The sequence below is a fragment of the Temnothorax curvispinosus genome, unplaced genomic scaffold, assembly GCF_003070985.1.
Source record: "Temnothorax curvispinosus isolate PA1 unplaced genomic scaffold, ASM307098v1 QBEX01006963.1, whole genome shotgun sequence".
In the NCBI taxonomy this organism is placed as follows: domain Eukaryota; kingdom Metazoa; phylum Arthropoda; class Insecta; order Hymenoptera; family Formicidae; genus Temnothorax; species Temnothorax curvispinosus.
In genome coordinates, this window is record NW_020216743.1 from 12,393 (window position 1) to 36,086 (window position 23,694).

General features: G+C 34.8%; 1 protein-coding gene across 1 annotated transcript in view; it reads left to right on the forward strand.

The window, feature by feature from the left end:
- The first annotated feature begins 35 nt into the window (after window positions 1–35).
- LOC112456545 (fez family zinc finger protein erm-like) overlaps window positions 36–23,694 on the forward strand; it is a 38,373-nt gene continuing 14,714 nt past the window's right edge. The window contains exon 1 of the mRNA XM_025019166.1: window positions 36–942. The gene's annotated coding sequence lies outside the window, so the exon portion shown is untranslated. The remainder of the gene's footprint in view (window positions 943–23,694) is intronic.

Here is a 23,694-nt window from a genome sequence, read left to right on the forward strand (position 1 = left end):
CGACGCACACACGTCATCCTCACCAGCGGCGAACGGCGTTTTTAATCGTCGCCTCGGGGTCGTCGCCGCGATCCATCCACGATCCATCCCATCGGGAATCGTCGGATTCGTCAATTCCAGACTGCTATTGGGAATACTTCCGGAAGTGATCTGAGTCGTGTATCGGATGTGACGTTGACCAGAGATCAGTGAATCAACTGGACACTGTTTTGAGATTAAAAACTTTCGGATAAAATTTATCGAATTTTACAGAGAAATCGAGAGAAAGAGCAAGGGGAAAATCAATCTTGAGATCGATTGGTGCAAAAGATATTTCGGTGCACGAAGATAATTGAGATTTTACCGATAATAATGTTTAAACAACATCACTCTTGCTATAGAATGATTCTTCGAGATTGAACTTTCAAATCATAATTGATTATCTCCAGAGAAATTCTATTTATGTTTCGATGATTAGGAGTAAATTAAAAATGAAACGGAAGGACTAGTTTAATAAACGGGATGTTGTTGGTGATTATAAATATGGAATGTGTGAAACGAATAGTGGATTGAAACATTAACGGATCTTGACGATGCCGTCGGACAGTCAGGATTATGTAAAGTTAATTACTGAAGTGTCGAACACCGAATTGTCACGAAAGATTCATTTTTGCAATGAAAATGAAATCTTTTGAACTCGATGACGTTAATTCGCGTCACGATGCGTGTGATCTGAAATTATTCGCGATAAATTTGTATTATAGTTGTTAAGGACTGTATGAAGAACCACACCGTGATTAATAAGAATGAATTTCATTCAAATCTTGAAGTATATTCGATGTTAGATTTTCGATAATTAATCGGAAGTCGGTGAAAGTGTTTCGGGCTTATAGAAAAAGAAAAATTTGTGTTGTGAGCTGTGTTGCTGGGGTCAGTTTAAACGGCGACATTTTCACAATTTCTGTAAGTATTAACATACACAGTTTAAAATCAGTTTTTTTATTATCTTAAAAAATTGGTAATGAATTGAATTATAATTGTAATAGTGAATAGGTTGGGCGCATTCAGTGCACATTAAAGTCATTGTACACTGATTTAATGTCTATAATACTTATTAAAGTAAAATGCAAATATTTCGACTGATAAAATGCCCAATATGTGTTTTATGAAATAGTACAATAATAAGGATTTCGTGACTTAACCTGTTTATATTAAACATATACTTTATATATTGATTTGTGTACAACGGCTTTAATGTGCACTGATTGTGAGTGCGCACTGGTGCGTCCAACCGAATTGGTTATAGTCTTCTATATTTTTCATGTTGCGTTATTCAAGTTTATTACTAAATTTGTAGATCTTTCCTAAGTAGTAAATTATACAGATTTATATAAATTATAAATTATTTAAAATTAAAAATTAAACAAATAAAACATTTGATTTAAAATCAATGTTCTTTATTTCTAAATTTTTCATTGTCTTAGTTTATTATATCAATTTTTATTATTACTGTTATTTGAACGAGTAATCGTACGTATGTATAATATGTACACATATTTATAAATAAATAAATAGATTTATTTACTAATAAGCACTTACATACTTATACAATAAGCATTTACTATTATTATATTTAAATATTATACAAATAAATAATTAAATTAATAAATATATCTACATAACTTTGTGACAACAAGAATAGAAAGAAACAACAATACATGTAAGTCGCATATATTAAACACCTCGCGCCATATAACAAAAAATTACTATTATTATTATTGTTGTTTTTATAAAATCGCGCTGATAAGCATACGCATAATTCTGATCGATTTTTAAGTGATAAATATGTCTAGCAATAGAGTAATTCGATTGCGGTAGAGAGTGCATAACGCAGTCGTGTACGCAGTTGTGTCCTCAAAGTCTATAACACAGAAGTTCATTAATCGAAGGGTAGAATATGAGATCAAAAGCTTGGGATAATTAACCAGATTGCATGAACGGATAAAGCGAAGATATATATACCGCTTTTCTGCATCCAGAGAGTACTAAATGGATTAAAACGCCCGTCGCGTCGCAGCTTCATTCTCTCGCATTGAAAAAAAAGCGGGATGTGTCGCGTGCAATAACCAAATATATTCAAAAAGGATATGAACGTTCAAAAATCAACAATAATTGTGAGCTGAATTGTCTTTTAATAACACAGTGAATTTTTGAACGTGAATCTTTAATTATATGTTTGTAAATATAACAGAATGCAAAAATAAAGTTTAAGTAAAAGTAAGTATTAAGAAGTCTGTATACATACGTTGTAGAAATTTTATATATATCTCAATTTCTTATGACTTTTATGAATAATGAAATAAATATTTTTAGTAGTAATAAAAAAATAGTATTAACATGTCGAGAGAGGAATAAAAACTTACAAAAGAATTAAATTCAAACATTTATAATACAGAAATTAGTGATTCCATAATACTTATTCTCCGTTCTCTCTCTCTCTCTCTCTCTCTCTCTCTCTCTCTCTTTCTTGAATTATTGAACTATTATTGCATCTACAATATTATACAATAAAATTTTAGCATATCTCATTGTTTCGTTACTGAATTTTTTTTATCTACACACAACAATTAACTTTATTAGATTCAAGTTTACTTTTCAACGAGTGTTTTCCAGAAGAAGATGCGAGCAACATGATTAACCGACAATTACTTCGGCTATTTGCGCTATATAAACACAGCAATTTGTCACTTCATTTCTTCCTCTTGTAATGATTCAGATGTATGCGCATACATACATACATATATACACGGACGTGTCGTGCTAGCGATAAAAACATTTAGCATTCGAAAGCGCCTCGACGATTATCATGGTAGGGCGTAACAATTTGCGTAGTCAAAACAATGTGCGCGCACGATACAAACAAATGCATGTCGAAGCAGTAACGGTGCGGTAAGTGCCACTGGAAATTAACGAACAATTAGTTCGCCCCGTCCATGTTTTATAAACACGGTGCTTGTGCCATCGACGACCATTATTTTCGAGGATTCTTTCGCCCGCTCGCCTACCCGGCCTATGCGCTACTACCTAAAGTACTTCGCGTTCGAGCGTGCGTCCGAAGCATCCGTGTATTCGAGCGAGTACTTAAGGCCTTCGAGCACCGCGCGCGGCACGGCACGGGAGCCGGGGTCTCGCGAAGAGCGTTTCGTTGTGCTTAAAAGCACGGCGAGGCGCGGAGGGCAGAGCGAGGCCAAGGCAGCTTTGGTGTTGCAGCCTCTTCAAACCTCGTGCAAACACTCTGGGACGCGGAGCGTTCGCCTGCTACGGCGATTAATATCCCAATAAGGTCTCGTTCACGGAGTTCACTCGACCGCGCGCGGCTTCGTTGTTTATTCATTGTATCGCCGAATGCTCTCCCGCGGCATAAGCTGCTTCGATGGCCGCTACGCTCTAACCGTAGATTCTTCGGATCGGGGATTAGAACAGCTAGATTACATAACAGCGCGGGAAAGACGATATCATTTCACGTAACATGAACAAATATGGAAAAATAAAGAATACTGTATATACAGTGACGGACAAAAATATTGACATTGGGTGATTGATACTGTAAAATGGTCTTCGAAAAAAATGGTAACTGCTCACCTGTATTTTTATTCCTTGCCTTATATTTGACTATACATATATTACATAAATTAATATAAATGAAAGTAAAGTTACATGAAAAAAATAAAAACGCTTCTTTAAAAAAAATTTTCTTTGGGCTTTCAAATTATATTCAAATTTTATAAAAAATTCTGCATATTACTTTCGAATTATTGCTTTGACCGTACTCTTCATTTATTTGTGTAAGAATCTGTGATGTATTTTCTCTTACTATATTTACAATTTTTCGTTTTTTTTTGTACTTAGTTTAGGTGGGCGTTTACTTTATTCATTACTTCTCAAATTTTTTATTTTGAAATTTTTTGATAATCCTATGGATTTTGTATAACGATTTTTTTTAATTATCTATAGAAATTTGTAAATGTGTTAGGTATTCTCTGTTTTCAACTTTAAATTCAATACAATTTTTCTTTCCCCCAATGTCATTTCTTTATCTTATGTATAGTTACTCTATCATGTAGTTATTTTGTAACCGAGTTAAAAATGAATCTAAATAGTAAAAAAAAATATTAAGATTTGTTTTACAAAAGACGATAGGTTTTATTATTAACCAAAAAACGTAATCACATTTCGCGTCATGTGCAACAGTAGTGATGTTGATTAATCAAGAATACACATAATTCATTATGCTAATAGATTTGTTGAAAGATGAAACATTCTTGGGAAATGTTTTTATTTCTTTCATATGTGACTGCATATTCATTTATATTAATTCCTATAACGTGTAATGAAATGCAAACAAAAAACAAAGCTTTTTACAAAAATTAACATTTTATTGTCATTTTCCTCAAAGATATATCTTTGGTAGATCATTTTACAATAGCGTTTGCACTAAGTCAATACTTTTGTTTGCAACTATACATATAAGAAGGATAATCTGTAATAAAGAATACATAATTTGTCAGCTCTATTAAATCTTAAATATTTAAAATTTGCTAATCTAGAAACGTTAAGTAATATTGAGTACACTAAAAGTGATACTGAATATTGTGATATTTGAAATGTACAAAAGGTTTTTAATATATAAAACTCCCTCTCACACTCATATTTCCTGAAAAGCTTAAATTCTTAATTGGCTATTATTCTTATTACTAATATATTTTTAAATGTATTTAATGTGATAATTAATAGACAGTTAATTTTGAATCATTAGTTCAGAAAACTCATCATTTCTGTATGCATTCACAGTTTAAATAGTTTAAAAGGAAGAGTTTCTTATTTTGGATACAAAGTCCGCCATATTTCTTATTATTTTTAATACAATATTATCGTGTCATGACGGTCATATGGCAAATCTTATTATTATATGATTTATATTGAAGTCATTCAAGTTTTCGTGTCGAGATCATGTAACTTCGACAACTTTTTGTCCGAGCATCACGGGAGTATTCGTACGTGTATGTCTCATCGTATATTGCGAGAGCAGCTGACACTATAACAACTGAATCTACAACCGCTGAATGGAGAATTTTAAGAGTGCGCGAAGCCGCGATTAGCATATTTATCGAGTATCTTGTATCATTTCACCGTTGTTAAAATGGGGTAACATGTCACGATGTTAATTGCCAAGCGTTGAGATACGACCGGCCGAAAAACTTGATATCGCTTTATTGACCAATCCACCCAGTTACACTCGGTAAGCGTGTTAAGTATCCGCTGCTTTTATTTTACGCGAATTTTATTGCAAACTAAGTGGAATAAAATTTCGCGCGCGAAAAATTATTTAATTAGCAATCGAATATTTGCCGTCGGGTGTTAAACACAGTTGTATGACGTAACGCAACTTCTCAGAAATTGAACAATTTAGGTAAAGAAGATATTTCAAATAATAAATCTAATGTATTTGCTATAATCATAACATTCTGATTGTATTGCAAGATTTAAAATTTTTTTTTAATTGTGTAAATAGATTAGATATTATTAACTTAAGATTTTACAATTTAGTTTAGATATCATAGCAAGAAACAAAGTATATTAAATAACTAATTCGAGTGCAACAAAAATTTATAAAATATTAAAAATTAAAAGTTGGAAATGGAAAAGTTGAGTAATATTTATTATTTCACGTTTTATTATTAACGTGGAGTAACTATATATCTTTTTTCATGGAGCAACTGTATACTTGTAAATTTTACGTGCATTTTATCTAAAAGTTATTTCGTTATTATATATTGAAATATCTTGCATTTAAATAGTTGAGAGGGAAATTTTTATTTTGTGTCATCATATATATGGTGTACAGCAATAATAAAATAGATAAAGAATTGCGGACTAAAAATAAACATGCATATCTGCCTTGCTGTGTGTTCGTGCATTGAGAAAAATTTAACTTGGATAGATTCATTGAATGCGGTTAAGGTATAATATTTTCTGTAATTTATATTACTTTTGCATTGAGGACTACAACTGAGAAAATTGTGGATTCATAATAAACGCCCGCATTTATTTTTTAAATTTGGGGAATAATTGCGTAGAAACTTTCATCATATGATAATAATCGAGAGATAAATTGATTCATAAATTAAATGATAAATATTCAGGTGGATATAGATATTGCATAAGCTACAAGTAAAAATTTATTTAATTTTACTCCCACATAACTGACATATACAGACGACGGAAGAGACCGCGAGAACGTCCTCGAATTCAATGGAACCGCCGCGACTTCCTTTCTCGCTTTATTTTCCCCGTTGTAGAGTCTCGGGGCATTATTACGCTACTTGATTTCGCATCGAGCCAGCTGTCTCCGATTATTTGCTATAGAAATTTCAGGGATTCTGATTCAAAGGGAGACCCCGGCAACCTCCGCTAATATTTGAGGAGAGGCCTCGCGCAGTCTTGGGTCTTACCGGACGCGCGCGGGCTTTTTCGTTGTACAATCCACTTCGGACCTTTTTCTCAACGAATAGACACAACTTCGCAGATATGTAGGTACAGTGAGTATAATCAGTATGCTTTCGCGTAAAAGAGCGAGATATGTGACATATATAAAGATATGAAAAAGTATAACTTATTTGCGTTCTCTATAATATTTAACGTGCAATGTGCTAAAGAATATCAAAAGCTATTGTAAATCGCACATGTGGTTGAAATAATGTTTAAATATGCCATCCAACACATACTCTATTTACAGTTTTAAAATATTTAGAAATAGAAATTAAAGTATTGTTTGCAAAATATATCATATTATTGTTATGCTCTTTGTGTATCGATAATTCAGATATATAATTCTTCTAAAGTCATTTGCAATCCTAATCATAATTAAGAAAATTAAGAACTGCGATTAACAGATCCCTTTGAATCTACTTTTTGCTCTTTTCAGAGCAAAGAGTTTCAAGGCTTCTTTTATTATGTTCGATAATGAATATCGTGTTATGTTAATCGTGGTCTTCGATCTTGTAAAATTGACGAGTTAATGCGTTCCGTTGATTAATGACATCGCTGGTTCAAAGAACTCGTTCTCCAATGACACGGCGCGGCGGCGGCGGCGCGCGGCACTACCCCTCGCGAAATACCTTTTCATCGAATGATCCCATGAGAAACGATGCAAAGCGATGAAGTTCGAGGGAGATCACGCGAACCGGAAGAGTAAACCAAAGTATTTTAAGTATTCAGACTAAGTATAAGGGACGGAAATCGTTTGTTGCCCGCGGAGTTCGAGACGGAGTTCGCGCAGTTTAAGCTCTCTACAATCGTATATGGTTTCGTATCCCGGCTTTTCCTCACCGACACTTTGTTTCGCGCCAAGAGCCACAACGATGGTTAAGCTCGATAACGTTCTCGGCACCGTGATTACTCTTGTAATTACCACGTGGTTATTAATTTGCTTCAAATCGGCATTATCAATCAATTTTTATTACTTCAGCTTAAGTTAAGAAGTGGACTTGGTTTACAAGTAACCTTATACACTCTCTCATATTTCTTCCATATAACTTTAACGCAACCTTAACATTTATTTCTATCTACTATTTCTTATTCTACCCTTTTTCTCCTACCACAATTGCTTCAACACTTTCCTTTAACGTTAACTAATTCAAAGTGACAATATTATTAAAAAAAAAATTTTGCGTTTAACTATATAGTACTTAAATTTTCCAGGAACAATCTATATCAGTATTATGAATTATTTATCATACATGTCGTATTAATTTACCTCTTTTATTGCTCTTTCCTTAAGTAAATTCCTTGTTCATACAACAGTATTATAACACATCTATTTGGTGTTGTATTATGTGATGGTATTAGTCTATGACCAGTGCACCCAACAGATTTTTTGGCTGTAGATGGATTTATTGGTAGTCGCAACGCTGTAAATTCAGATAGATGCGCACAAGAAGGTTTTTAAGCTGGCGCTGTTTTAAGCTATCCGTGACTTAGGGACCACCACCCCATTACGCTCGCTCTCACCCTCTCTCACAATCCGCGTGAGCTCGGCGTCTCGGGCCAAGGATCAGCAAGATGGTTAGTCAGATAGCACTTTGCAGCGCTACAACGCTCGCTCATGCTCACGCGCACGGCCACGGCCGGCGGGTGGCTGTCGGTTAAGGTACGCGCGCGAGTGTGGGTGAACACGTATACGAACGTATGCCTGTGGGACATGGTGTGATGTAAAGTCGTGGATGGGGCCGCCGAGGTGGTTGGTATCTTGTTGGAGGGCGAGAAATACGAGCTGGCAGGCTTGAGGCTCTTCCAACAGCTTGCGTGCGCGATCGAATCGAGAGAAAGCGAGCGTGAGACAGAGAGGCGGCGAGCTGGTGAGCGGGGGGGGGGGGGAGACGAAAAGGACGGAGTAGCCGCGGACGGGGTTGCTTTGCCTGTTCGCACTCCCTTTTCGCGGTGCTCTTTAAAAAATTAGCTTCTCCTCCGCTTATTCACTCTTGCTAGAGCGATGCCCCGCCGCACCGTTTTATCGTACAACTCGCAATCAGAACGGGCTTCGGGAAGCGAGCGAGAGAACAATTTGTTCGAGATACATAGATCAACGTACATTTTGCACTTAAAATAATTTATATAACAATTTGAATGGCAATTGTTGTAGCGTTGAGACATTATAATTATTGAATTTACATTGTAATAATATATTTAAACGAAATGATTCTAAGAAATGTCTGTAAGGAATAATGTCTATAAAGAAATAATTCAATTTTATTGAAAAATATCTTGTTATAATATTTGTATTTATTACATCTGACATACTCCGTGTAGAAAAGCTGCTCTAATACGGTGTAATACGAGGTTGCATAAAGGAGAGGAAGTGGTACATTAATTCCGAGTTACCCCTCAAATATCCTTCTACCCCCGTACGTGTGCGCAACACTAAGACTACCTAAGAACAGCAGTTAGCCCGCGGTGTTCAGGACGGCCGGTAATTTGTACCGAGATATACGATAGACAATAACACCAGTAAAGGGCAGCAGCGCGCGCCGACTAATTTGTTTATCATAAGTTTATCTTGATTTATCGTTGCACCCTCACCTGTGTCGTTTCGTAACACCAATTGCGACTTTTGCTTCCCTTCTCTCTCTCTCTCTCTCTCTCTCTCTCTCTCTCTCTCTTTCTCTTGATGTCAAGTCCCGGTGAATGAATTTTACCCCTTCTTTTCTTCTCTTTTTGCTTTCTCAAAACCTACTATATGCCAGAATTGTAGGGTATTGCCCTTTCGAGGGTGATTCGTATAAATGTTTTTAGTCGAGGTATGAGCTTCGAAGAAAGATATGCACCGAAGAAATAACTAAATATTAATTCATACCGCGAATTGTGAAATCGGTCAAATTTTAAATGGTACCTTGATAGTTGATAATTCGATATACAATATTTTGAATAGAATGTTAAAAAATTCATTGGAGTGGATTTAATTCGGCTCGTACGAAAGGCTTGCATGCATATTACCAGGGAAACCGTTTGCATGTCTGGCAAAAGGTCATTTCATGTAACCTATATTTACGTATATCTATATAAAATTAATTAAACTGCGATTTTATTGATCGCTAAACAGCGCGAATGTGCTGCACGTCGGTTATTTGATATGCGACAAATTTTGATTTTATCGAAATTTATGATAGTGAGTTTATCGCAAACCTATATATCATCGTTATTATGTTACACCCAAACTGCGGAAATTACTTTTGAGACATTTACGATAATTTACAGTCTCGCGGTTTTGCGGTACAACTTGTAAAGTATTAATATAATAAAGGAACAATCGCATTAAATAAAAAATGTATGCTATAAATGCCGCTTATTAAATTCTTAATTGCATGAAATATTCTGACAATAGTCTGAAATATTCGCAACAATTTCATGATCTCTAATTTTAAAGATAAATTTGTTATCGGCGCGATTTACGAAAATTGCAAGTTGTCGAAATATTATTAAATAAATTCAACACTGCCTTGAAAAATCCAGTTTTACTCTAAAAATATAAGTATCATGCAAAGTAGATGTTGCACATGCCTTCAATTATATATAATATATATATATATATATATATATATATATATATATATATAGAGAAAAACTGGATTTTTCAAGGCAGTGTCGAATTTATAATATATATATACCTATAGCATTTATCATAATAATTAACATAGTATAAAATACAAATGTGCTTGCATTTGCAATTAATTTGTGTAATATGACTTCCATAAAGTTATTAATACCAATTTTTAAAAATATATAAAGATTGAAGTCAAATAAATAATAAATTATATGCAGAAAATTAAAACGCATCCGCGTATTAATGAAGTGAAAATGATGAAGGTGTACCGCCGGAGGAGTGTCCAGTCACGCTATGGAAATTATGACGTATTACACGATTGCCTTTTCAACGTTGCACGCAGCCTGCTCATGCCGTGACTAATAAGTAGACATAACGCAATTTAACGCGCATTAAGGCGGCCTAGTACATGGTAGTGAAAAGAATTTGAACGATGTGATTCGGAAGCAGCTATTCACTCGCAACATGACGTGAATTATCTTACCTAGGGAATTCCTCGTAAACTGAATGAAAATTAATTCAAATCAAATTTTTTAATTACAAAATTCAGTGTGCCATGAAATTCAAACAGTACTTTTCAATACAATATTCTTGTGCCATAAATTATAAATGTCAAATATATTAATAAAACAAATAGATTTTAAAAGACTGAAACATACACATACGCGTACTAGTTTAAAACTAAGCCAATAAGTACATATGGAAGAATCTATGTATATGCCAAAATCGTACTACTTATAAGATATTTTATGTTATTTATTTGATACTAATTCGCATACTGGTAATAATTTAAAATTAGTTAATAATTTAAAAAAACTTCATGATGATACGATGTAAGATGATAAATTAATGATAAAATGATATTACAATAAATTTCATAAAAATATCTTGATTCAAATTTTAAATATACTGTAATATATACATAAAATAAACGTAAAATGTTTTACAATAAATCAAATTTTATAAAAATATGAAACTGCAGAATAAAACCGCTAAAATTATTAGATTGTTGTCTGCAGCTATATAAATTGATAAAAAATTATATCAATTGTACCTAATTTTTTAAATGTTTGTAACACGCATAAAATAAAATGTAATCTCGAAATTTTTTGTCTATATTTCTTATTTGATATTTTTACCATTAAAAGTCGTTTATATTCAATAATAAGAAAAACATCGAATGGGGTACGATTTAAGTGACTACATATTTGGCACTTCTCTCTTCTCTCGTGCATGTCATCTTTGAGCTGATAAAATTTATATCTTTCTGAACTATTTTAGAAAAAATTTTAGTTGGCATATTTTACTCATTTTAAAAGACACGCACACATACAAAACACATATAGGTATACTCGTATATATATATATACAATATATATATACAATATATATATATATATATATATATATATATATATCCGTTACCGAGTAAAGCAATAATTAACTATTTATTTGTTAAATAGTAACAATGAGTTTTGCGCATTGCGCTTCTGATATCACGTTTAATCGAAAATAAAAAATAATAAGGAAAATTCAGAAAATTATCAAAAAATATGTACTTGCTAAATATTATAATTTATGAAAAGCAGGTTTTAAAATATTAGTCTAAAAATATTTTTTGTATTGTAAGCTATTTGGAAAATATTTAATTATCCATTTCTCACAAAATCGAATGCATTTTTGCTAAAAATAAATTTATTTCTTGCACAATTTTATATTATTTTAATCGTGTAGAAAGTAATATATTTGACAAATACTTTATCGCTCATTATTCCATTTTACGAGAGTAATATTTCAAGAATATCATAGTCACATCTTCTCGCTGCAACGTATATAAATTGCACTCGCGTAAATTAAATGCTTGCTTATAATTAAGCGATAGGTTGCGACATTAGTGTGCGCGGTTCTTGTAATAAATAATTATAGATATACACACATATACGAGGAATATATATATATATATATATATATATATATATATATAAAAGGTATTACACGTATGTATGTAACAACTCTGTCCTCGTTAGGCATACTCATTACGCATTTAGATAGGATCTTAATGCGGCGGAGAGATGAAAATATAATTATCCGCTGACGCTTTACACTGCGGGGGACGGTTACACGTGCGAGATATGCGAGCAACGAGCCAGGTCATCCTCTTATGGATTTACACGTGAAAAATTAAAGTAGTAAATTGGTGAGACGACGAGCGTGTGCGCGTATCTACGCTAGCAACGCATGCATCACGGAAGCCGAACATTTGTGTACGATGAACGAGCGTTGGTTAGTGGTTAGTGTACGTTAATTCGAAGCGGTCAGTTAATTAAAGTAATCGAGATAGTACGGGGCACTCTGTAATTAGTAAGTTGGCGGCCAACACGATAATGCGATCTTGGATCGGCTTGCGATCACCGTTCCAACGAGTCTCTCTGGCGAGAGTCTTTACATAATATTTCGAGTACGAGGAAAAAGATAACAAACAAGGAACCTGAAGCAAGGTCGCATAAAAGATCACGCAGCACTTATCTTATTTTCGCGTGAGATTTTTGCGAAGCATATCTTGGCTATATATCTTAGGAACTAAATTTTTCTCTCATCATTATGTTATTGATATGTTTCTTTACATTAATACGAGTTATATCGCTAAACTATTATTTAAAAAACTGATGCTTATTTTAAAAATATGATATTTAGCAGATATATGTATATTTTTCAACAATAATTCTACAAACCTTCGTAGAATAAATAGTTGCTTTTTATTTGCAATTAACCGTGATAGAAGAAGTGCAAATTGTATCCATCTAGCTGACAATAATGGTTTAGCTACTGACAACTCGCTTGATAACTCACAAGCAAGATGTAGACGGATTAATATACGCGAAGTTCTCAAAAGTTAAACTGATCAATTCCATAAAATAAATAGTAGATAATATTGAAGTTGTAAATAAAGCATGTGCTCTGGCGCCAGGATTAAGAAATTTGTAAAAAGTAAAATTTAGTTTTTTTTTTAAAGATTGTAGAATAAATTTTTACAACCATCTCAGTGAAATTCGCGCACCTCATTGTTGCTATTACGTGGATATTTACGTGTTACATGGCGGATAAAGCGTTCTGGGTTCACGGGAATAAATATACGAACATACTGTAGAACGCAGCCGAGGTGCATGGACACCGGAAGTTTATACTTATTCACTGAGCACCGAAAGGGCGACCGGGTATAATTTACGTATAAATTAAGCAGAATGAATCAACGGCAGGCGATTAATCGCAATGGCTCACCCACGATAATAGCAGTGCCCCGCTCGCCTGTTTACGAGCGTTTAACAAATACATTACGTTTTTCATTATCTGGCCACGTGGACACAATATCTGCTATTTCCACCTCTGATGCCTAGTCTCTCCTGGTACAAATATTTTTGATATATCATTTTGGCATATATGCACGTTATATATGCAATTGTGATAATTATGGAGCGATTTACTAGCGGAAAACGATTGTGTGAAGCAATAGAGAAGAACAGCGAGTGTATTATAATATATAAGTAAATAATAATTGTAATTAAGGTAATTAGGGAAGCGGGGAATAGCACTGTTAAGAGTGTTAAAAAGCCTATTTAACTTTTGTTTGAAATATGGAGAAATAGGTACTATCATCGTAGAAAAATGCTGAGATAATCTTACTGTATAAAAAACAAGACAACAAGGATGATAAAAAATTATCGACCTATTTCGCTCTTCTGCCACATGTATAAATTACTGATAAAAAGTAATAACTAACAGAATATCCAAATTAGATGAGTGTCAATCTAGGGAGCAGGCAGGTTTCTGAAAGTCTGCTACTAAAAAATCATATCCATATCTTACGTTAGTGGAAAAAAAACAAATAAGTACAATCAGCCACTTTGTGCTTATAGGTTTTAAAAAAACCTTCGATACAATTGAAACCTGACCAATAATTCACACACAAATGTTGTCGATCGAGTAGACTATCGCTACATCTTTTTAATCCGAAATTTATACTATGACGCTACAATGACATTTCGAACATTCAGCAACACAGATTCAATCCCTTTAAGCGTAGAATCGGGCAAAAAAACACCATATCGCCAAAGTTGTTTACCAACACCGGCAACACCTTAGAAGATGCTTTCAAAATCTTGAACTGGAGAAAACAAGATATAAACATAAATGGTGAATATTTGCCAAATCTATGTTTCGCAGACTATATAGATGGTGTTACTCTTATAGACAATATAGAACATTTACAATAAATAATAACTGAGCTTAATTTGGCCACAGATAAAAGATCTTTCAAATAATATTAAAAGGACAAAGGTTGTGAGCAACCAAACTATAACTGGAAGTATTAAGATATAGGTAATGAGGAATTATAGGTAGGTAGTAGAGGAATATATATATATCTGCGGCAACTCATCACTCTTTTTCGGGAAATAACATCAGTTGAAAGAAATCAATCATACAGTAAAATTAGGCTTATGGAAGACCACGAGATGTATTCAAATCCCAATACCCACAGCATTTAAAAACAAAAGTTTTCAATCAATGTATACTCCCAATGTTGCTTATGCTTTTGAATCATGGACCATCACGGAACATGCCGTGGAAAAAATGAGAGCAACACAAAGAGCTATGGAGTGTTCAATGGGAATTCAGCTAGTGGATAAAGTGTTTAAGATGTCTCCATCTGCAACCAAACAAAAGTTACTGATGTACATTGCGAGGCTAAAATGGATGCGGGCTGGTTATGTAATGAGAAGAGACGATGGTAGGTAAACTAGAAACATAGAAACATAGGTAGAAGGTAGAAACATAGCTGAATGGCATGGCGTTCAGGAATGGGTAAGAGAAATCTAGGAAGAACTAGGTGGAAAGACAACATCGTCAAAATAGCGGAAAAACAGTGAACAAGAGTAGCTGCCGACCGCGAAACATAGAAAGAACTAGGGGAGGTATACATCCAAAAATGGACTATATAGATAATGCTGAACATGATGATAATGGTAATTGTAATGTATCTTCATTAAATGATTAATTTTTATAGCACGCTTGCGCACACAAGTAAAGAGAGTGAAAATGAAGAAGTGAGAGCAGGAATATCCGCCAAATCCTTTCAAATGCGGCAAAATTAAATACACAAAAATAATATTTATTTGTCGTTACAATTTGAGGACTAAAATTATTTATAAATTATACAGAAAATTATCTAGTAAAATTTTATCATTATAAACGAATTATTTAAGAAACAGTAAAATTTATTGTTATAAAATTTTCCTCCTAGTATCGCGGAATCTTTAAGCGGCTTAATAACCCGTAAAGTTTTATAAACAAATTTAAAGTTGTAAATATAACATAATTCATGTGTTGTGTGAGAACGATGTATTGATGGAGACCGTGAGAAGTGGTACCGTTTATGAAAACGCGATTCCCATACTCTAGCGTTGGTCAGAGTAGCGCGTACCACGAAGGGAAAGAGAATGAAACGATGCGAGGGTAGGCGGATTGCACGAAGTAAACAGGCCGTGAAATTACCTTTTAAATATTAGATTATGATTAAATGTGTACCTACCTCCGAGGCACTAGATGTTCAGCACCACCCTACGCGCAGTTCATAAAGCCAATGGGGGTGGTTTATGGCGGATGAGACTCGAACCACCCCTCTTCTATATCGAGATATCAATCAGCTCTTGGCATCAGATAAGATTGGTTGCTCAGGAAGTGAGTGCTTTTCAAAATCTGGATGAGGTTCCTCGTGTTTTTTAGCGAACTATCTGTCCGCAGAGACAAATAAATCGTATTCATATAAACATGATAATGTATTATATAAAAAAGATTTCTCCATTTTTTTCAGAAATAGAAATAAACAATTTTAAAAATTTGCAAAGTAATTGACGTGATATAACGCAAAAATAATCTCTATAATAAATAATTATGAATATATACATCCTTCTTTGCCGTAAAAAGGTGTATAATTTTACTTTTATTATTGACAATATATTGTCTTGTTTATATACAACACTGTTATACGCACATTCACCTTTATTATGACGGTCATCACTGGTGGATCGATATTGAGTTTTCCTTGTCATCGGTGACCATCATAGGGCAATAGACAAATAAATACGTTACGTATTATATTTTTGTGCAATTCAATACTATAAAACTAGCTACTATAAATGTTTAATTTTTGTTTTCAGTATAAAATAATTTAATTGGCGTGAACGAAAAGTCACGTAAAATATGCTCGGCGATGAATGTGTTAAGTAAGTATACATGTTATATAAAATGATGAAAAGTGTAACATAATGATTATTATGAATATAATTTTTAGGGAAGCTCGGTTAATAAATTTGTAGCAATACCTATATTTTTTACTATTAGTGCATGACATTTATCACTCGCGTATCATTTTGGTATTATTTCGTGACGTGCCAAGAATTTCACTGGTCCAACATTAAACTCTTCACGTCACTCATAAACAACCAGATAACTGAAATAGAGACGTTCCCGCGTATCGGTCGATAATAATCCTTCCTGTCACGCTGGCACTTGATACCGCCGTATATGCGTAAGCTATAACAATGTTCGACTTTATGCTAGTGCCTAATTGGGTGTCGTTAACGCACACCGGGTCATAAACGTTCGTAGTGGCACCTTTGGCGATAAATTTTCCTATACTCCTCCGTTAAAGAAATTAAAGGCCCGACCGACGCACCAACACGGACGGCGGGACCCAGGCCGTAAAGGCCGATCGTGACGAGCAGGTGTTTATATCCGACCTCTCGCGACCGGTGGCCAACGTTCCGTTCCGCGTCCGTCCGTCCGTCCGCCCGCGTACGCATACGATATGCATACATATGCATAAAAAAAAACGTGTAATACCCAGCGGGTATTGTACGCCCCCGCCGCAGTTCGCGATTCGTCGAAAAACTTTTCGACGGCGTAAGCATATGCATTGCTCACTTAACAAGATTGATATAACGATAGGTACCTATGCGAGAATTGCGCGTTTGTGCGAATGCGCGCGAGCGTTCGACCGTGCGTGTGCATCCGCAATTACGCGCGACAGAGAGGATACGTAACAGATAATTAATGCAAACGAGGGGTCGCCCCGGGAAATTTCGATTCCCGGCGAGATCTACTTCGACCGGAAAGGTGCGAAGTGGAATGCGACAGCTTGGAAAAATATTTATGAAATCGATGCGTTTCCGTAGGAGGATTATTTGTGTGTCCTGATAGCATCTCGAGATAATTCAAAGATTATAATACTTTCAGCTTGGGAATTTATGAAATAGGTACATTCACTTATTACGTTCGAAGTGAAGTCGTGAAATAAGCCCATGATTTATAATCTGCTCTTTTGATGCAAATTTAAATATAAAATAGAACTTGTAAATTATTGACTAATTGTTAAAGCAGTAGTATATTATGTACCGTTTCTCCTTCGTTTTGAATCTTTTATTTGAGAATTATTTATGTGTTTTAAAGAGTATTTATAACTTTTTGAGTAAATGATATTATTCAAATAATAGAATTACTTGGAAAGATAGTAAATTAATAAACATAAACAATAAGAATGCACATTTTTAGTAGCAAAAAATTTATTATTTTATTAAACATATATTATTAATAAGCATTCATTCTTTAGTTCTAAAATGCACAGCAATACAAATTATATATCAAAATTTGTTTTAGAATTGATTGATAGTTACTGTACCACATGTAAAATAAAATTTATATTCTGTTACTTTTTAAATCTGTGATTAGCAAATGTTTTAACAATTATACGTATATTAGCTACGCATATTCATTAATAACCAGAAATATTTTTTCATACTTTAAATGCATATTATTATAAAATGTAAAGGTGTAAAAGTACTTGTATAATCGTTATGTGCTATTTTACGATAATTAAATAATTATATCCATGTAAATAAAATAGGTATATTTTGGAGATATTTTCAATAATAAAATTTAACAATCATTACTCTCTAATACTTTCTAATATCTATTACGCGACAACTTAAAATTCTTATCTGTGTAAATAACACAAGATCTACGTACGATATCGTTGCGTTGGCCGACAAGTAGCTGCCGCCAACTAAATTCGCATTCTGCCATTCCGTTTAAGGGCAACTGAGAAGTTTGAAATCTCAGGGGAGAGTTGGCCGACTAAAACCAACCCCTACCGGTTGCTCGAGGGGCCGCGCCACAATACAAGCAATAACACGTACCGACTCTCCGTTCCCTACTTTCCTACCCCCTCACCACGCAATCGCACTGTCGCCCCGTGCACGCACCCTCTCTTACCTTAATCGATGAAGGATGATTTGGTCTTAAATAAACTTTTCACCTCTGCCGACGTAGACCGCATCCCCTTCTTCGACCCTCCGCTATTTATCACATAAATTGTCGAGTGGTCACTTTGATTATAGGGTTACCCTGCGTATAATCTGTCTCTTCTTGAATCTCTCTCTTGAAGTTAGCTTATATTCGATGTTTACAGAAAAAGGGCTATACGATTTTCAGGTTTTTATTTATTATGAAATATTAAGAGCATGAAAATTATGATGAAGAAGAGAGAAAGGTATCTTTTTTAAATCTTAAACAAACAAACATATATATCTTAAGATAACGTGATAAAAAGCCCTTGACTCGGACTAAACAGTTGCCGGTAAAGAAAATGAAGTGCCTATGTCGTTAAAGAAATAACAATTCTTTTAAGTTTACGAGACATGCCTTTGCGTGAATCTTGAGGTTACAAGGACTCCTAAGAATAGACAAAAGAATACCGATCGAGGAAGGTGGAGTTGCAACGCGAGGCGAGACGGTATTATCCCGTCGAGATGAACGGAAACGTTTGATACGGAACGTACACCGACATCCGGCCACGTGTCTCCCGTGAGACGGGCCAATGGAAACTGCGATACCGAAAGAAGGACCAACCTGGCGCGAGGATTCGAGAAGCGGTACGTACGATCTTGGCGGCACGCGCCACGACGACCGGGAATTATTCAAATGGAATTCACAAAACGAGCCAGCTGCCTTCGCCTCGACTGAGATCCGAGTACTAGGGGGAACGACCAAGGAGCCATACGCTGTGCATAAGGCTTTTTTATGCCGCTCGTCAGTTCGTCCCTGCCCTCTATTTGCCCGACAATTTGACACCGATTTACGGCTTCGTCCGAGTCAAATCGCGAACAAGTCGGAAATAATACGGTTGTAGACGCTGAAATTCGACAACTCACACAAAAAAATCAATTATACTTATTAATTAACTAATCAACAAGGCTTTCCCAATACGAATAAAAACATTTATTTTTTTGTTAATTTGTATGTGCTAATTATGAATATAACAATAAGTTCCACAATGTCACACTTTTTTTTTAGAATTGATATTTTAATTTGTAAAAGTGACCAATATTAAATCCGGTTCCTTTCTTTAATGTGCTTTTTTTCATGGAGTAAAAGAACTTCAAAATTGTTTAACGCTTTATTACCATTAACGTTTGCGGACTTTTTCTACACTATTTCTACTAATAAATTTACTTGTTTATGTTTTAACACATTCTTTGTTATTAGAATAAATTAACTGCTTTTTTTTATTCTATTGTCCAGAGCTGCTTTCGGAAATTTTTCAAATATAAAAAATGAGGCCAACGTGTTTTACGATACATAAAGAATCTCGATCTTTAAAACTGGCATAGTCGACAACACAAAAATGTAATGTGTTGCTTTTTACTGTCATTTTTGCATTTACTATATGCGAATTAGTTAAAAACATCCTATTTCATTCATGTTACCAGAAAAAAGTTTAACTTTGTTGCGAGTGTTATTGAAATATATCTTTTATGGACAATCTAATGAATAGAGTTTTGCTGATATCAGTATACGTATAAATGCATAGAATTATAAAATTATAAGTTAACAATTTTTACTAAAATTTACAACTTGAAATAAAAAAGTCAATAAAATAAAGACACTTCTTGGTATGAGAATTTAAAGAATTTTCTATATTTTGCGTTAGATGTCACGATTTATTCGACAGTTTTCTCTACAGTATATTTCCGTTCCAATCATTTCCACAGGATTTCTTCGGTGTTCCACCCGACGACGTAACTCGAGGGGTTAAATTGTGACATTTAACGTGTAATATCCTATATAATCTTGTATGAAAAGCGCCGTGCAGTGGTTTGCGATAGAATAAAGCCGCTGTGGTAGTAAGGGTGGTTTCTCAGGGGTTAGAAGGACGGTTAAAGGCATTGAGCCGTCCAAGCCACTCGCGAGAGTTCCGAGCTTCTGAGACCGACGACAGAAACCCCTGGGGGTTGGGGGTGGCAGATGGCAGCCATCGGACCAGTTCTTTCTGGCACTTTGCCCCGCCAGTTTTGCCCGATACTTACATCAGAAAAGAGTAAGAGATTAAGTACCTGAGAACGTCGGAGTGTCATTGCGGCGATGATTAATGTCTCTCGTTAAAGAACGTTTCCGAAATGATCGAACTCTTTAAAAATAAAGAATATTCTAAGGAAGATTTAAGTTTGAGATGCAAGCTTGTCTAACAATAAGACTCACTTATGTGCTTTTTACATTGTATTGAAAAGTGATTTCTTTTATTAAAGAAATAAAATATTTATATTACGTAAAAAGTAAATATTTCATATCACGTAATTATCTATCCTACAATAATTTGTATACACAATAAAAAAGTCATTTTTTGTTAAAATGCGAATGTTGTAATGTTATATGTCTAAATGGAGGGGTAAAAGCTATAGTGGTGTAAGTCAAATTTTTTAAGATATTGACTCGATGCATAGATGCAATCTATACAATATATAAATTACATCTATGCACACGAGTCAATATTTTAAAAAATTTGACTTATGTACACCACTATGATTTTTACCACTCCAAATAAATTCGTAATTTTTAATATTGTTCTAAAAATTTATTAATTAGTTAAGTGCTACTTAATATTCATAACCTTTACATATATCAAAAATTTAAACAAATGCAAACTAAAATAGAAATATTTCTATAAAATCTTTTCTTTGGCGTGGACGTGAACAGTTGCACGCAAATATTGTCACGCAAATATCGGCTATTGCTTCCTTATCAGATATCAGTTATCAGTTATGTGCTTGATTTGGGGGGTGCGTGCAGCCTATTACGTCGGTGATCCATTGATAAGCACGTCAAATCCGCCAGTAACACACTCCTCGGCAACTAAGCCGTGCTATTGAGGGTTCCCACGACTACCCAAATCGATCATTGAACACCTTCCAAGATTGAAGTATCCTCGATTCAACCTGTCTTCTAACGAGTTCCGACCACTCGCCCTTTATTCCGTTCGCTCGTCACGAAATAAAGGATTACGAGCTTTGCCTTGAGCTCTCTTGTGCTTTATTAGACTGAATCAAAGACATTATAAAAACATGTTGGATTTGTAGCAGTAAAATAAATTTACTGTATTAGAGTAGCAAAGTTTATGGAAAATAACAGAAATAGAACAGATTAAGATTATAAGAATTTAATGAGGAGAGAGACGGAAACCAAGAATCTAATAATTATTTGTGTTACATTTGAAACTTATTTTACTATCTTGGCTGACCTTGAATGTCCTTATGTAATAATTATTGAACTTGTTCTAATAAAGGGCTATCATACTATGAAATAAAAAAATATAGCATTTTATTTAAGAAAATAAAGTTGACTTTAAAATGTCCTTAACGCCTCTACCCATAAAATAATTGGGGGACCTGTATGATGTACTGAACATGTCGGTATAAACTATTTTTTCGTACGTCTTCAAATTTCGCTAACGATTAAATCGGTCACTTTATACGAATCACCCTGCATAATAATAGCTTATTTTTTAAATATTAATTTGTAAGAAATAATTGCCAATCGAACTTGCTAATAATTATATAGTTATATATAATTTAAAATTGGAAGCGTTGTTTCATGCTTGTTCTCCTCATTGTCAAATCAGACGTTCTCTCCTGATCTGCCCTGGTGGCAACAGGCACGCGCCACTCAAGGAATCCCCTATTCATCTTATCGTGATTCCCGAAGACGTGTATAAGTATATCGTACGAGGCAAATGGCACACGCGAGACTTCCGGCACCGGTCCCCGGCTCAGCTTTGCAACGACGTCTCCCATACTCGGAGTATCGGGTTTATGGTTCATTCTTCCTTCGAGAATCGAGATCGCGATTGAATGGCGAGAGCGGAAGTAGCGTACGCCCCCATGCATTTGTATACGAGCGTGTCGCGCCAAGCAAAACCCCTTTTTTTGTCGTTCATTGTCTCACACGACTTGGTGAAGATGGCTGGAAACGCGAGAAGAAGAATGTCCCAAGGAACACTGCGAACAATGCGCGAATGTATGTACACGATTCTATAATGAAAAGACTCAAAATTTTATATCTAGGAGTATAACCTTTAGGTAATGACAAATCACGTTATTCCCAGATGTTACCCAGTAAATACACTTTGGATTAATATTAAATTTTCAAGTATATTCAAGTAGCTTCTTAAAATAATACTTTAAAGGATCTTCTGATGCGTAATAATTTGCTCTAACTCAGCAGTGTCGTTTTATTCGTGATACATGCGGAAATTTCCAATTCCGATCTCGTTTGCGGATCCCTTAGCGAAAACGTACGTGACGAAAGCGCGTCACGTACAGGGTAGTCTGAATGGGTCACGAAATGACAATGGCGAGGCAATTGTTTCCTTGACTTTTATCCTACTCATTATTCGGTGCGACTATTATGATCGTCCGAGCGACCGATCGTCATTATGGACGTCGATGATCTCGAGTTACCAAGCCATTGTCGACAAAGAACACGCGCACGACGCCGAAAATACGAAGCGATCGCAACAACGCAGCATGACGTGGCGCGGCGTGCCGCGCGGCTGGCGCGCGGCGGTGGGACAATCGGCACGTTTGTTTATCTTCTCTTATTGTTAAAAATAATTATTATTGGAATTTACGCAGCCTCGTCCGAGGAAGATTATAGTTTAATCAGTATAACTCCGATGTCTGAAGTTATGTTACATTTACGATTATGACGTGAGTTTACGGCATTGGCCGAGTATATGGAAAAAATTTAACATAACAGTCAATGACGGCACTCGTGATCATACATTACAATTTACATATGAATATCGGAGATTATTTAGGGCGTTAATGCTATCAGGCGCGAAGATAAACGGCGTTATATACGATGCCTTATGGTAATTTTATAAAAATGGTTATTTTAATTTAACTGCATTTGAGCCGTCGTTATGATGCGCCTGGCAATGTGCGTGCTATAATATAGCTGTTTTATCGTTGACACGAATTACCCGTTGCGAATTCAACTTTTCATGGAAACGGACAAGCTTATGGCACGTTTATGAAGGCAGCCGCTCAGAAGATTCAAATTAAAAAAGGAAGAACGAGAAGAAAGAGTCAGTGATAACGAGGTGCCTTCAGGGCTGCAACAGTCGTCGGGTGGGAGAGAATACTAACCCCCCGTAGACTGCGCAG